The 12895-nt window shown below is 40.2% G+C and overlaps 1 non-coding gene and 1 pseudogene across 1 annotated transcript; both read left to right on the top strand.

Annotated features, from left to right (window-relative positions):
* The first annotated feature begins 3325 nt into the window (after positions 1–3325).
* On the top strand, positions 3326–3503 carry LOC132797933 (5.8S ribosomal RNA). The gene has a single exon (XR_009633825.1). It is a non-coding gene; the product is annotated as a 5.8S ribosomal RNA (ribosomal RNA).
* Positions 3504–3855: 352 nt separating this feature from the next.
* Positions 3856–11296, top strand: LOC132797936 (large subunit ribosomal RNA; annotated as a pseudogene).
* The last annotated feature ends 1599 nt before the right edge of the window (positions 11297–12895 follow it).

Below are 12895 nucleotides of genomic sequence, written 5' to 3'. Positions count from 1 at the left end.
ACTGTTGTGGGCAGAAAGAAAGTGCTGGCTTGCCAGCGTGTGATTCTTTAGGTTGTCTGCCTGTGTGCCGCACTGTTTCTACGGAAGCTTTGCAGGTATTGCTTGGTGCAGCCCCTCTTGACTTGGAAGTCAGGCGTAGAGCCTTGATGTTCAAGATTAAGAGGCGGCTGCCATTGCTGCGGGATGAGTGGTTATTTGATAGGGACGTAAATAGCTTAGCAGTGGATAGCTGTAAGAAGTTATTGAAAGAGTGTGTTCTGTCTGACTGGCAGGTCAGATGGGATGCAAGTGTGAATGGGCGGGTGACTCGCGAATTTATTCGTGATGTCAAGTTCACTGCAGACCGTCCAGACTTCAGATTTAATCTGAGTCTCGGATTCTTGTTGACTGGCCATGGTTCTCTCAATGCATTCTTGCATCCGAGAAGCCTGTGCGATAGTCCGGAATGCCGCTGCGGTTTGGCAGCGGAGACTGCCATGCATGTGTTGTGTGAATGCCCACTGTATAGCGATATACGTGTGATGGATGAGCTAGGGATTAGGCAGACTGGTGGTGGGTTTGACGTAAGTCAATCACTCTCCACTAGTACTTGTGTAGGTAATTTGAATGAGTTTGCCCGCATTGTATTTGCGAGACGGCGGATGAGCGTTCCTGGAGGCAGGAATGAATGATTGTGTGAATAATGTATGCATGAGGGAATGGGAATGCTAGGTAGGCAGGCGTGAATCGGGATGTATGAATGTGGGGTTGCAATGAATCGGAGCGTATGTATGTTGTTTGTTTATGTTTCCACCTGGGCCACCAACCCGTAACTGTTTGGAGTTAAAATTGGTAGTACCTTTGTGGTACGAAACCTGACCGGAGGTTTTTCTGGTACCACGGGAACCAGGTGCCCGCGGACATATGTCCGTCCTGGTATTTGGTTGCGGCCCTTTCGGGAGTATCGTGGTGGCTGTGGTTTACCATCCAAATGCGGATAGAGTGGAGTGCTCGACGTGGAGTTGCGTAATACAACCGGTTGCCGTGATACCATAGATCGGAAGAGGTTTTAGATGGGCCTCGCTCCTCACACAGGAGGTTGAGCCAACCCAAACAGTTGGCTCTTCAATGTGTACCCGTGAATTGCTCCATGGGGGCGCTGATTCGACGCTTAAATTGAATCGTCTGTGCTGCGCACCGTGAGATAGAGCCAACATGGCAGGTGCTCACGTTAATCTACCAAATTCCATGTCCCTATCTACTATCTAGCGAAACCACAGCCAAGGGAACGGGCTTGGAATAATTAGCGGGGAAAGAAGACCCTTTGAGCTTGACTCTAATCTGGCAGTGTAAGGAGACATAAGAGGTGTAGAATAAGTGGGAGATATTAAATTTCGGTTTAGTATCGACAATGAAATACCACTACTCTTATTGTTTCCTTACTTACTTGATTAAATGGAACGTGTATCATTTCCTAGCCATTATACGGATATATTTATTATATCTTATGGTATTGGGTTTTGATGCAAGCTTCTTGATCAAAGTATCACGAGTTTGTTATATAATCGCAAACAAATTCATTAATGAGAGAGTGCATTTATGTGTTCTTAAATTAAAAATTTGGTATAACTCCAATTACTCAGGTATGATCCAATTCAAGGACATTGCCAGGTAGGCAGTTTGACTGGGGCGGTACATCTCTCAAATAATAACGGAGGTGTCCCAAGGCCAGCTCAGTGCGGACAGAAACCACACATAGAGCAAAAGGGCAAATGCTGACTTGATCTCGGTGTTCAGTACACACAGGGACAGCAAAAGCTCGGCCTATCGATCCTTTTGGTTTAAAGAGTTTTTAACAAGAGGTGTCAGAAAAGTTACCATAGGGATAACTGGCTTGTGGCGGCCAAGCGTTCATAGCGACGTCGCTTTTTGATCCTTCGATGTCGGCTCTTCCTATCATTGTGAAGCAAAATTCACCAAGCGTTGGATTGTTCACCCATGCAAGGGAACGTGAGCTGGGTTTAGACCGTCGTGAGACAGGTTAGTTTTACCCTACTAATGACAAAACGTTGTTGCGACAGCATTCCTGCGTAGTACGAGAGGAACCGCAGGTACGGACCAATGGCACAATACTTGTTCGAGCGAACAGTGGTATGACGCTACGTCCGTTGGATTATGCCTGAACGCCTCTAAGGTCGTATCCGTGCTGGACTGCAATGATAAATAAGGGGCAATTTGCATTGTATGGCTTCTAAACCATTAAAAGTTTATTATTCATTTAATAGACGACGATGGATGTGATGCCAATGTTACATATAACATAGTAAATTGGGAGGATCTTCGATCACCTGGTGCCGCGCTAGTTATATATTAAAACATTATTTAATACAATGACAAAGCCTTGAATCAATTGTAAACGACTTTTATAACAGGCAAGGTGTTGTAAGTGGTTGAGCAGCTGCCATACTGCGATCCACTGAAGCTTATCCTTTGCTTGACGATTCGATAAAATATATATGTTTAAGGCATATATAAAAAAATATTATATATATATTTATATATATAAATATGCAAAATTGTATGCATAATTATTAATTATGTGTTATACAATTACGCATATAAGAAGAAAATTTATATAATATATAAATATATTATATATATATAAATAAATAATATATCTATGTGTACAAAATATACTTGTGTATTTTAAATATGCATTTATTTAGTATGCGTTAGTTATATATATTTATTTGGTAGCAAAAGGAACGCCATTATATTAGTGGCGAAAATTAAGAATATGCATAGTATATCTATGTGTACAAAATACTTGCGTATTTTATATATGCATTTATTTATAATGCGTTGGTTATATATATTTATTTGGTAGCAAAAGGAACGTCATCATATTAGTGGCGAAAATTAAGAATATGCAAAGGTATAACTATGTGTACAAAATACTTGCGTATTTTAAATATGCATTTATTTAGTATGCGTTAGTTATTTATATTTATTTGGTAGCAAAAGGAACGCCATTATATTAGTGGCGAAAATTAATAATATGCATAGTAAGTATATCTATGTATACAAAATACTTGCATATTTTATATATGCATTTATTTATTATGCGTTGGTTATATATATTTATTTGGTAGCAAAAGGAACGCCATTATATTAGTGGCGAAAATTAAGAATATGCATAGTATATCTATGTGTACAAAATACTTGCGTATTTTATATATGCATTTATTTATAATGCGTTGGTTATATATATTTATTTGGTAGCAAAAGGAACGTCATCATATTAGTGGCGAAAATTAAGAATATGCAAAGGTATAATATGTGAACAAACTCTAAGCGGTGGATCACTCGGCTCATGGGTCGATGAAGAACGCAGCAAACTGTGCGTCATCGTGTGAACTGCAGGACACATGAACATCGACATTTTGAACGCATATCGCAGTCCATGCTGTTATGTACTTTAATTAATTTTTAGTGCTGCTTGGACTACATATGGTTGAGGGTTGTAAGACTATGCTAAATAAGTTGTTTAAAATTTTTCGGAATTTTAAGCACATTGTATATTATTGGATAATATAAGTGTGAATCTAAAAGTTCTCGCTTAAGATATTCATAATATGAATTAATAAATGAAAATACTAAAACTCTGTTGCATGAGAAATTTGAAGAATTATATGTTCTTTATTCATTTCAAATAATATTGAGGAATGTCTAGCATAAAATATATTATTTTATAAACTAGAATTGCCTCTTATTAACGAATATGGTATAAAGAATAATTTTGTGAATATTATGGACCTTCAAGAAAAAATAGTATATTTCAAAATAGGCAGAGAATTGTCTATAAGTGTAATTAAACAACCTCAACTCATATGGGACTACCCCTGAATTTAAGCATATTAATTAGGGAGGAAAAGAAACTAACAAGGATTTTCTTAGTAGCGGCGAGCGAAAAGAAATCAGTTCAGCACTAAGTCACTTTGTCTATATGGCAAATGTGAGATGCAGTGTATGGAACGTCAATATTCTAGTATGAGAAATTAACGATTTAAGTCCTTCTTAAATGAGGCCATTTACCCATAGAGGGTGCCAGGCCCGTATAACGTTAATGATTATTAGATGATGTTTCCAAAGAGTCGTGTTGCTTGATAGTGCAGCACTAAGTGGGTGGTAAACTCCATCTAAAACTAAATATAACCATGAGACCGATAGTAAACAAGTACCGTGAGGGAAAGTTGAAAAGAACTCTGAATAGAGAGTTAAATAGTACGTGAAACTGCTTAGAGGTTAAGCCCGATGAACCTGAATATCCGTTATGGAAAATTCATCATTAGAATTGTAATATTTAATCAATATTATAACGATAGTGTGCATTTTTCCATATAAGGACATTGTAATCTATTAGCATGTATGGAATTTATCAAAAAATTTTGATAAGAGTTTATTTAAATTAGAGTGCTTGCATTTTAACATAAAATAAATTTCAAAAATTTGATAAAGTGCTGATAGATTATATGAGTACAGTGCGTTAATTTTTCGGAATTATATAATGGCATGATTATCATTGATTTTTATGTTTATTATAAGCACTTGTATGATTAACAATGCGAAAGATTCAGGATACCTTCGGGACCCGTCTTGAAACACGGACCAAGGAGTCTAACATATGTGCAAGTTATTGGGATATAAACCTAATAGCGTAATTAACTTGACTATTATTGGGATTAGTTTTTTAACTATTTATAGTTGATTAACGCAATCCCGGGGCGTTCTATATAGTTATGTATAATAATATTTATATTATTTATGCCTCTAACTGGAACGTACCTTGAGCATATATGCTGTGACCCGAAAGATGGTGAACTATACTTGATCAGGTTGAAGTCAGGGAAACCCTGATGGAAGACCGAAACAGTTCTGACGTGCAAATCGATTGTCAGAATTGAGTATAGGGGCGAAAGACCAATCGAACCATCTAGTAGCTGGTTCCTTCCGAAGTTTCCCTCAGGATAGCTGGTGCATTTAACTGTTGTATAAAATAATCTTATCTGGTAAAGCGAATGATTAGAGGCCTTAGGGTCGAAACGATCTTAACCTATTCTCAAACTTTAAATGGGTAAGAACCTTAACTTTCTTGATATGAAGTTTAAGGTTATGATATAATGTGCCCAGTGGGCCACTTTTGGTAAGCAGAACTGGCGCTGTGGGATGAACCAAACGTAATGTTACGGTGCCCAAATTAACAACTCATTCAGAAACCATGAAAGGCGTTGGTTGCTTAAAACAGCAGGACGGTGATCATGGAAGTCGAAATCCGCTAAGGAGTGTGTAACAACTCACCTGCCGAAGCAACTAGCCCTTAAAATGGATGGCGCTTAAGTTGTATACCTATACATTACCGCTAAAGTAGATGATTTATATTACTTGTAATATAAATTTTGAAACTTTAGTGAGTAGGAAGGTACAATGGTGTGCTTAGAAGTGTTTGGCGTAAGCCTGCATGGAGCCGTCATTGGTACAGATCTTGGTGGTAGTAGCAAATAATCGAATGAGACCTTGGAGGACTGAAGTGGAGAAGGGTTTCGTGTGAACAGTGGTTGATCACGAGTTAGTCGGTCCTAAGTTCAAGGCGAAAGCCGAAAATTTTCAAGTAAAAAAAAGTAACTAAAATTTATATTTTGTCATAATTAAAAAAACTTGAATAATTTTGAACGAAAGGGAATACGGTTCCAATTCCGTAACCTGTTGAGTATCCGTTTGTTATTAAATATGGGCCTCGTGCTCATCCTGGCAACAGGAACGACCATAAAGAAGCCGTCGAGAGATATCGGAAGAGTTTTCTTTTCTGTTTTATAGCCGTACTACCATGGAAGTCTTTCGCAGAGAGATATGGTAGATGGGCTAGAAAGAGCATGACATATACTGTTGTGTCGATATTTTCTCCTCGGACCTTGAAAATTTATGGTGGGGACACGCAAACTTCTCAACAGGCCGTACCAATATCCGCAGCTGGTCTCCAAGGTGAAGAGTCTCTAGTCGATAGAATAATGTAGGTAAGGGAAGTCGGCAAATTAGATCCGTAACTTCGGGATAAGGATTGGCTCTGAAGATTGAGATAGTCGGGCTTGATTGGGAAACAATAACATGGTTTATGTGCTCGTTCTGGGTAAATAGAGTTTCTATCATTTATGGTAGTTTCTTGTTCCCCGGATAGTTTAGTTACGTAGCCAATTGTGGAACTTTCTTGCTAAAATTTTTAAGAATACTAGTTGGGCAACCAGCTAGTTCTTTTAAATTATAACGATTATCAATTAACAATCAATTCAGAACTGGCACGGACTTGGGGAATCCGACTGTCTAATTAAAACAAAGCATTGTGATGGCCCTAGCGGGTGTTGACACAATGTGATTTCTGCCCAGTGCTCTGAATGTCAAAGTGAAGAAATTCAAGTAAGCGCGGGTCAACGGCGGGAGTAACTATGACTCTCTTAAGGAGGATCAATGGGTCTGCAGAAGGGGAATAATGGTTCATTTATCAGCAATGGCAAGTGGACTACCGTCCTTCGTTAGTCAGATCAAGTCGACTCATAGGCAACATGTGCCCCACTTAACTTGTGGCCTCCTCGTGGTGTCCTCCGGGTGCTGGACCGATGTAGTTTCGGCAGCAGCGAATATGAGCGGCGAAAGGGGCCATTGGGTTACCACCCCGATGGTCCTGAAAACTGATGGTGCAAACTTAAATAACATGCCTCGGATAGCTGAAAGTTATTCAGTGAATTCTCCTACGGCATCCGTAGGAGCCCATCAGGGAAGGAACGTAGATGCTAATCCAGTTGTTGGACATCTATGTGTGGAATGCGGCCGATCTTTTGGAACAAAGACCGGTTTAGGCGTCCACATGTCGCGTCAGCACAAAGACAGGCTTGATGAGCTTCGTACGCGTGTTGACGTGAAAACCAGGTGGTGTGAGGAAGAATTGGCCATGATGGCGAGGAAGGAACTTGAGCTCATAGCAAATGGCGAGAGGTTCATTAATAAAAAGCTGGCGTTGCATTTTCCAGAACGCAGCGTCGATGCTATTAAAAAGTGTCGACAGAGGGATAATTATAAGGCAAAAATCGAGCAGCTAAGAGGGCAAGCGGCTCTTATCCCCGAAATTAGTGAACCACAAACCATTACGCGCCGCCCTAGTATAAGTGGGCTTGAGTCTTCTTCTTCAATGTCAGAGTCGGTTCCAATCACACCATCGATACATTCGGACGACGTCCTCATGCGGATACTGCGGGGCTTCGGCCCTGTGGGATGTAATCGATCGTGGAGAGTCGAGGTTCTGCAATCTATCATTGATGGAGCGCAGACTTCGGGCAAAGAAGCAACTCTCCAGTGTTTGTCTAACTATCTCCTGGAAATTTTTCCGAATCGAAACGAAGGTCCGGTTTCGGCGAGAGTCTTTCCTGAGCCTCGCAATAGGAGACAAAATAGAAGGCAGCAGTTCGCTAGGGTTCAGCGCAACTGGGACAAACATAAAGGTCGATGCATCGGATCCCTGCTAGCAGGACCCGACGAGTCGGTAATGCCAAACCAAGAGATTATGGAACCATACTGGAGAGAAGTCATGACACAGCAGAGCCTTTCCTCTTGCAATAGCACCGTGCCCCATATGGGACACTTGCTTGAGGGGGTATGGTCACCTATTACGTCTAGGGACCTGCAATTGCATCAAGTGCCATTGACTTCTTCTCCCGGACCGGACGGAATATCTCCAAGAACTGCCAGGAGTATTCCCAGTGGTGTTATGCTTCGCATAATGAACCTTATTCTCTGGTGCGGCAAACTACCCACACTCTTCCGAATGGCTCGAACCGTTTTCATCCCGAAGACGGTAAGAGCATCCCGACCAGAAGACTTCCGTCCGATATCGGTGCCTTCTGTCATAGTTAGACAACTCAATGCCATCTTGGCATCTCGATTGGCCTCATCAGTCGATTGGGATCCGCGTCAGCGGGGGTTTCTTCCTACTGACGGTTGCGCCGATAACGCGACAATAGTTGACTTAATCCTGAGGGACCACCATAGACGTCATGCGTCGTGTTATATCGCGACACTTGATGTCAGCAAAGCGTTTGACTCTGTGTCTCACGCAGCGGTAATTGACACCCTATCCGCGTATGGTGCACCAACGGGTTTTGTTGACTACGTACGTAGCTTGTACTTGGGAGGTGGCACTAGTCTCAATGGTAAAGGCTGGAGATCAGAGGAATTCGTCCCTGCTAGAGGTGTGAAGCAGGGTGACCCTTTGTCTCCACATATGTTCAATTTGGTCATCGACCGGTTGCTCAGGTCTCTACCGGACGAGATTGGTGTCAGTGTCGGAAATGCCAAAACAAACGCTGCAGCGTTCGCAGACGATCTGGTGTTGTTTGCTTCTACACCGAAGGGCCTTCAGGCATTATTGGATACCACGGTCTCCTTTTTGGCGTCCGTTGGGCTGACCCTAAACGCTAATAAGTGTTTTACTGTTAGTGTCAAGGGGCAACCGAAGCAGAAGTGTACTGTGATCGAATCACGGAGCTTCTGTGTAGGTTCGCGCACGTGTCCAAGCTTGAAGCGTTCGGAGGAGTGGAGGTATCTCGGCATTCAGTTCACTGCGGACGGGAGGGCCCGCTACAATCCGACTGAGGACATTGGTCCCAGATTGGATATCATATCGCGGTCCCCCCTGAAGCCACAGCAGAAGTTATTCGCCCTCAGAACTGTCCTCATTCCACAGCTATATCACAAGCTAACCCTTGGTAGTGTGGCAATAGGCGTTTTGAGAAAGTGTGACAGACTGGTACGGTCGGTCGTAAGGAAATGGTTAGATCTTCCTATGGATGTGTCAGTAGCATTCTTCCATGCCCCCCACACAAGTGGGGGTCTCGGTGTTCCCTCAGTTCGAAGGACAGCTCAATGCTGCGCATACAGAGGCTAACGAACATAAAATGGCCCCACCTCGAGCAATCCGAGACGGCCAGTTCGTTCCTTAGTGCGGAAATTCGGAGGGCCCGAGATAGGTGCAAGGCATCGGGAGACGCGGCTCTGGATACACGCCTTTTGATCGATTCGTACTGGGCGGATAGGTTGCACTCCTCTGTTGATGGTAGCGGTCTCCGTGAAGCAGGGCGTTATGCTCCGCAACACGGGTGGGTTGTCGCACCCACGCGTTTGTTAACTGGAAAAGCTTATTTGAATGGGATCAAACTGCGGATAAATGCCCTACCCACGCGGTCTCGTACCACGAGGGGGAAGGCACGAATTGGAGAGGCAGTGTCGTGCAGGATGTGATGCTCCCGAATCACTAAACCACATTCTGCAGAAGTGTCATCGTACGCATGGGAGGCGGGTGGCTAGACACAACAGTGTAGCTAATTATCTCAAGCGGGGACTTGAGACGAGAGGCTACTCTGTCATTGCTGAACCAAGTCTGCAGGGGAGAGAACAGGATATATAAGCCGGACCTGGTGGGTTTCCGACCAGATCACACTATAGTGATCGACGCTCAGGTTGTGACTGACGGACTTGATCTTGACCAAGCTCATCAGAGTAAGGTTGAGATCTACGACAGACAGGACGTACGAACGGCTCTGGTTCGGGATTATCGGGCACATGAGGACATTAAAATCGTTTCTGCTACGCTAAACTGGAGGGGCATCTGGAGCTATCGGTCGGTAAAACGACTGATAGCCCTGGGAGTCCTTAACGCTGGTGATAGCAATATTATCAGTACCAGGGTGGTAGATGGCGGAGTCTGCGGCTTTAAGACGTTCATGTTCCATACTGGATATCGCCAAGGAGTGGGTTAGCACCGAGGTTTACTTTCCTCATTGAAAGTCAACTACACTGGCCAACATCTATTGTGTACAAAGTAAAGGGAAAATAGTCATATGACGTGCCATCCATATATGGCATTGTTGTGTGGGCAAATTCATTTCCTACAAAAAATAGCCAAATGCCTCGTCATCTAATTAGTGACGCGCATGAATGGATTAACGAGATTCCTACTGTCCCTATCTACTATCTAGCGAAACCACAGCCAAGGGAACGGGCTTGGAATAATTAGCGGGGAAAGAAGACCCTTTTGAGCTTGACTCTAATCTGGCAGTGTAAGGAGACATAAGAGGTGTAGAATAAGTGGGAGATATTAAATTTCGGTTTAGTATCGACAATGAAATACCACTACTCTTATTGTTTCCTTACTTACTTGATTAAATGGAACGTGTATCATTTCCTAGCCATTATACGGATATATTTATTATATCTTATGGTATTGGGTTTTGATGCAAGCTTCTTGATCAAAGTATCACGAGTTTGTTATATAATCGCAAACAAATTCATTAATGAGAGAGTGCATTTATGTGTTCTTAAATTAAAAATTTGGTATAACTCCAATTACTCAGGTATGATCCAATTCAAGGACATTGCCAGGTAGGGAGTTTGACTGGGGCGGTACATCTCTCAAATAATAACGGAGGTGTCCCAAGGCCAGCTCAGTGCGGACAGAAACCACACATAGAGCAAAAGGGCAAATGCTGACTTGATCTCGGTGTTCAGTACACACAGGGACAGCAAAAGCTCGGCCTATCGATCCTTTTGGTTTAAAGAGTTTTTAACAAGAGGTGTCAGAAAAGTTACCATAGGGATAACTGGCTTGTGGCGGCCAAGCGTTCATAGCGACGTCGCTTTTTGATCCTTCGATGTCGGCTCTTCCTATCATTGTGAAGCAAAATTCACCAAGCGTTGGATTGTTCACCCATGCAAGGGAACGTGAGCTGGGTTTAGACCGTCGTGAGACAGGTTAGTTTTACCCTACTAATGACAAAACGTTGTTGCGACAGCATTCCTGCGTAGTACGAGAGGAACCGCAGGTACGGACCAATGGCACAATACTTGTTCGAGCGAACAGTGGTATGACGCTACGTCCGTTGGATTATGCCTGAACGCCTCTAAGGTCGTATCCGTGCTGGACTGCAATGATAAATAAGGGGCAATTTGCATTGTATGGCTTCTAAACCATTAAAAGTTTATTATTCATTTAATAGACGACGATGGATGTGATGCCAATGTTACATATAACATAGTAAATTGGGAGGATCTTCGATCACCTGGTGCCGCGCTAGTTATATATTAAAACATTATTTAATACAATGACAAAGCCTTGAATCAATTGTAAACGACTTTTATAACAGGCAAGGTGTTGTAAGTGGTTGAGCAGCTGCCATACTGCGATCCACTGAAGCTTATCCTTTGCTTGACGATTCGATAAAATATATATGTTTAAGGCATATATAAAAAAATATTATATATATATTTATATATATAAATATGCAAAATTGTATGCATAATTATTAATTATGTGTTATACAATTACGCATATAAGAAGAAAATTTATATAATATATAAATATATTATATATATATAAATAAATAATATATCTATGTGTACAAAATATACTTGTGTATTTTATATATGCATTTATTTATTATGCGTTGGTTATATATATTTATTTGGTAGCAAAAGGAACGCCATTATATTAGTGGCGAAAATTAAGAATATGCATAGTATATCTATGTATACAAAATACTTGCGTATTTTATATATGCATTTATTTATAATGCGTTGGTTATATATATTTATTTGGTAGCAAAAGGAACGTCATCATATTAGTGGCGAAAATTAAGAATATGCAAAGGTATAACTATGTGTACAAAATACTTGCGTATTTTAAATATGCATTTATTTAGTATGCGTTAGTTATTTATATTTATTTGGTAGCAAAAGGAACGCCATTATATTAGTGGCGAAAATTAATAATATGCATAGTAAGTATATCTATGTATACAAAATACTTGCATATTTTATATATGCATTTATTTATTATGCGTTGGTTATATATATTTATTTGGTAGCAAAAGGAACGCCATTATATTAGTGGCGAAAATTAAGAATATGCATAGTATATCTATGTGTACAAAATACTTGCGTATTTTATATATGCATTTATTTATAATGCGTTGGTTATATATATTTATTTGGTAGCAAAAGGAACGTCATCATATTAGTGGCGAAAATTAAGAATATGCAAAGGTATAATATGTGAACAAAATACTTGTATATTTTAAATATGCATTTATTTAGTAAGCGTTAGTTATATATATTTATTTGGTAGCCAGAAGGACGCCATAATATTAGTGGCGAAAATTAAAAATATGCATGGTATATCTATGTGTACAAAATACTTGTGTATTTTAAATATACATTTATTTGGTACGCAATTATATGAATTTGGTAGCCAGAAGGACGCCATCATATTAGTGGCGAAAATTAAAAATATGCATGATATAAAAAATATATATACATTTATGTATGTATCTATATGAACAGAATACTTGCGTATTTTAAGTATGCATTTATTTCATACACAATTATGTGTTTGGTAGCAAAAGAACGCCATCATATTAGTGGCACAAATTAAGACATGAGATATGAGTTCAACTTTGACAAAAAATTTCAACATATGAAAATTGAAGAAAAACTTTTTTAAATAGCATTTTATACTGTTTATTAATATAATGAGATAAGATTTTGAATTTAACTTGAGAAAAAGATTTTTTGGACTTGGTGAATTTTTTATTGAACTGCAGCCATATGATATGAGGGTTCTACCGAGAGATGAGTTCAACTTTGACAAAAAATTTCAACATATGAAAATTGAAGAAAAAACTTTTTAAATATCATTTTATACAGTTTATTAATAAAATGAGATACAATTTTGAATTTAACTTGAGAAAAAAATTTTTTGGACTTGGTGAATTTTTTATTGAATTGCAGCCATATGATATGAGGTTCTACCGAGAGATGA

This window comes from Drosophila nasuta, unplaced genomic scaffold, assembly GCF_023558535.2.
Source record: "Drosophila nasuta strain 15112-1781.00 unplaced genomic scaffold, ASM2355853v1 ctg360_pilon, whole genome shotgun sequence".
NCBI classification, from domain to species: domain Eukaryota; kingdom Metazoa; phylum Arthropoda; class Insecta; order Diptera; family Drosophilidae; genus Drosophila; species Drosophila nasuta.
Note: the sequence above shows the minus strand (reverse complement) of the source record. Positions and strands in the feature narration are given on the sequence as shown.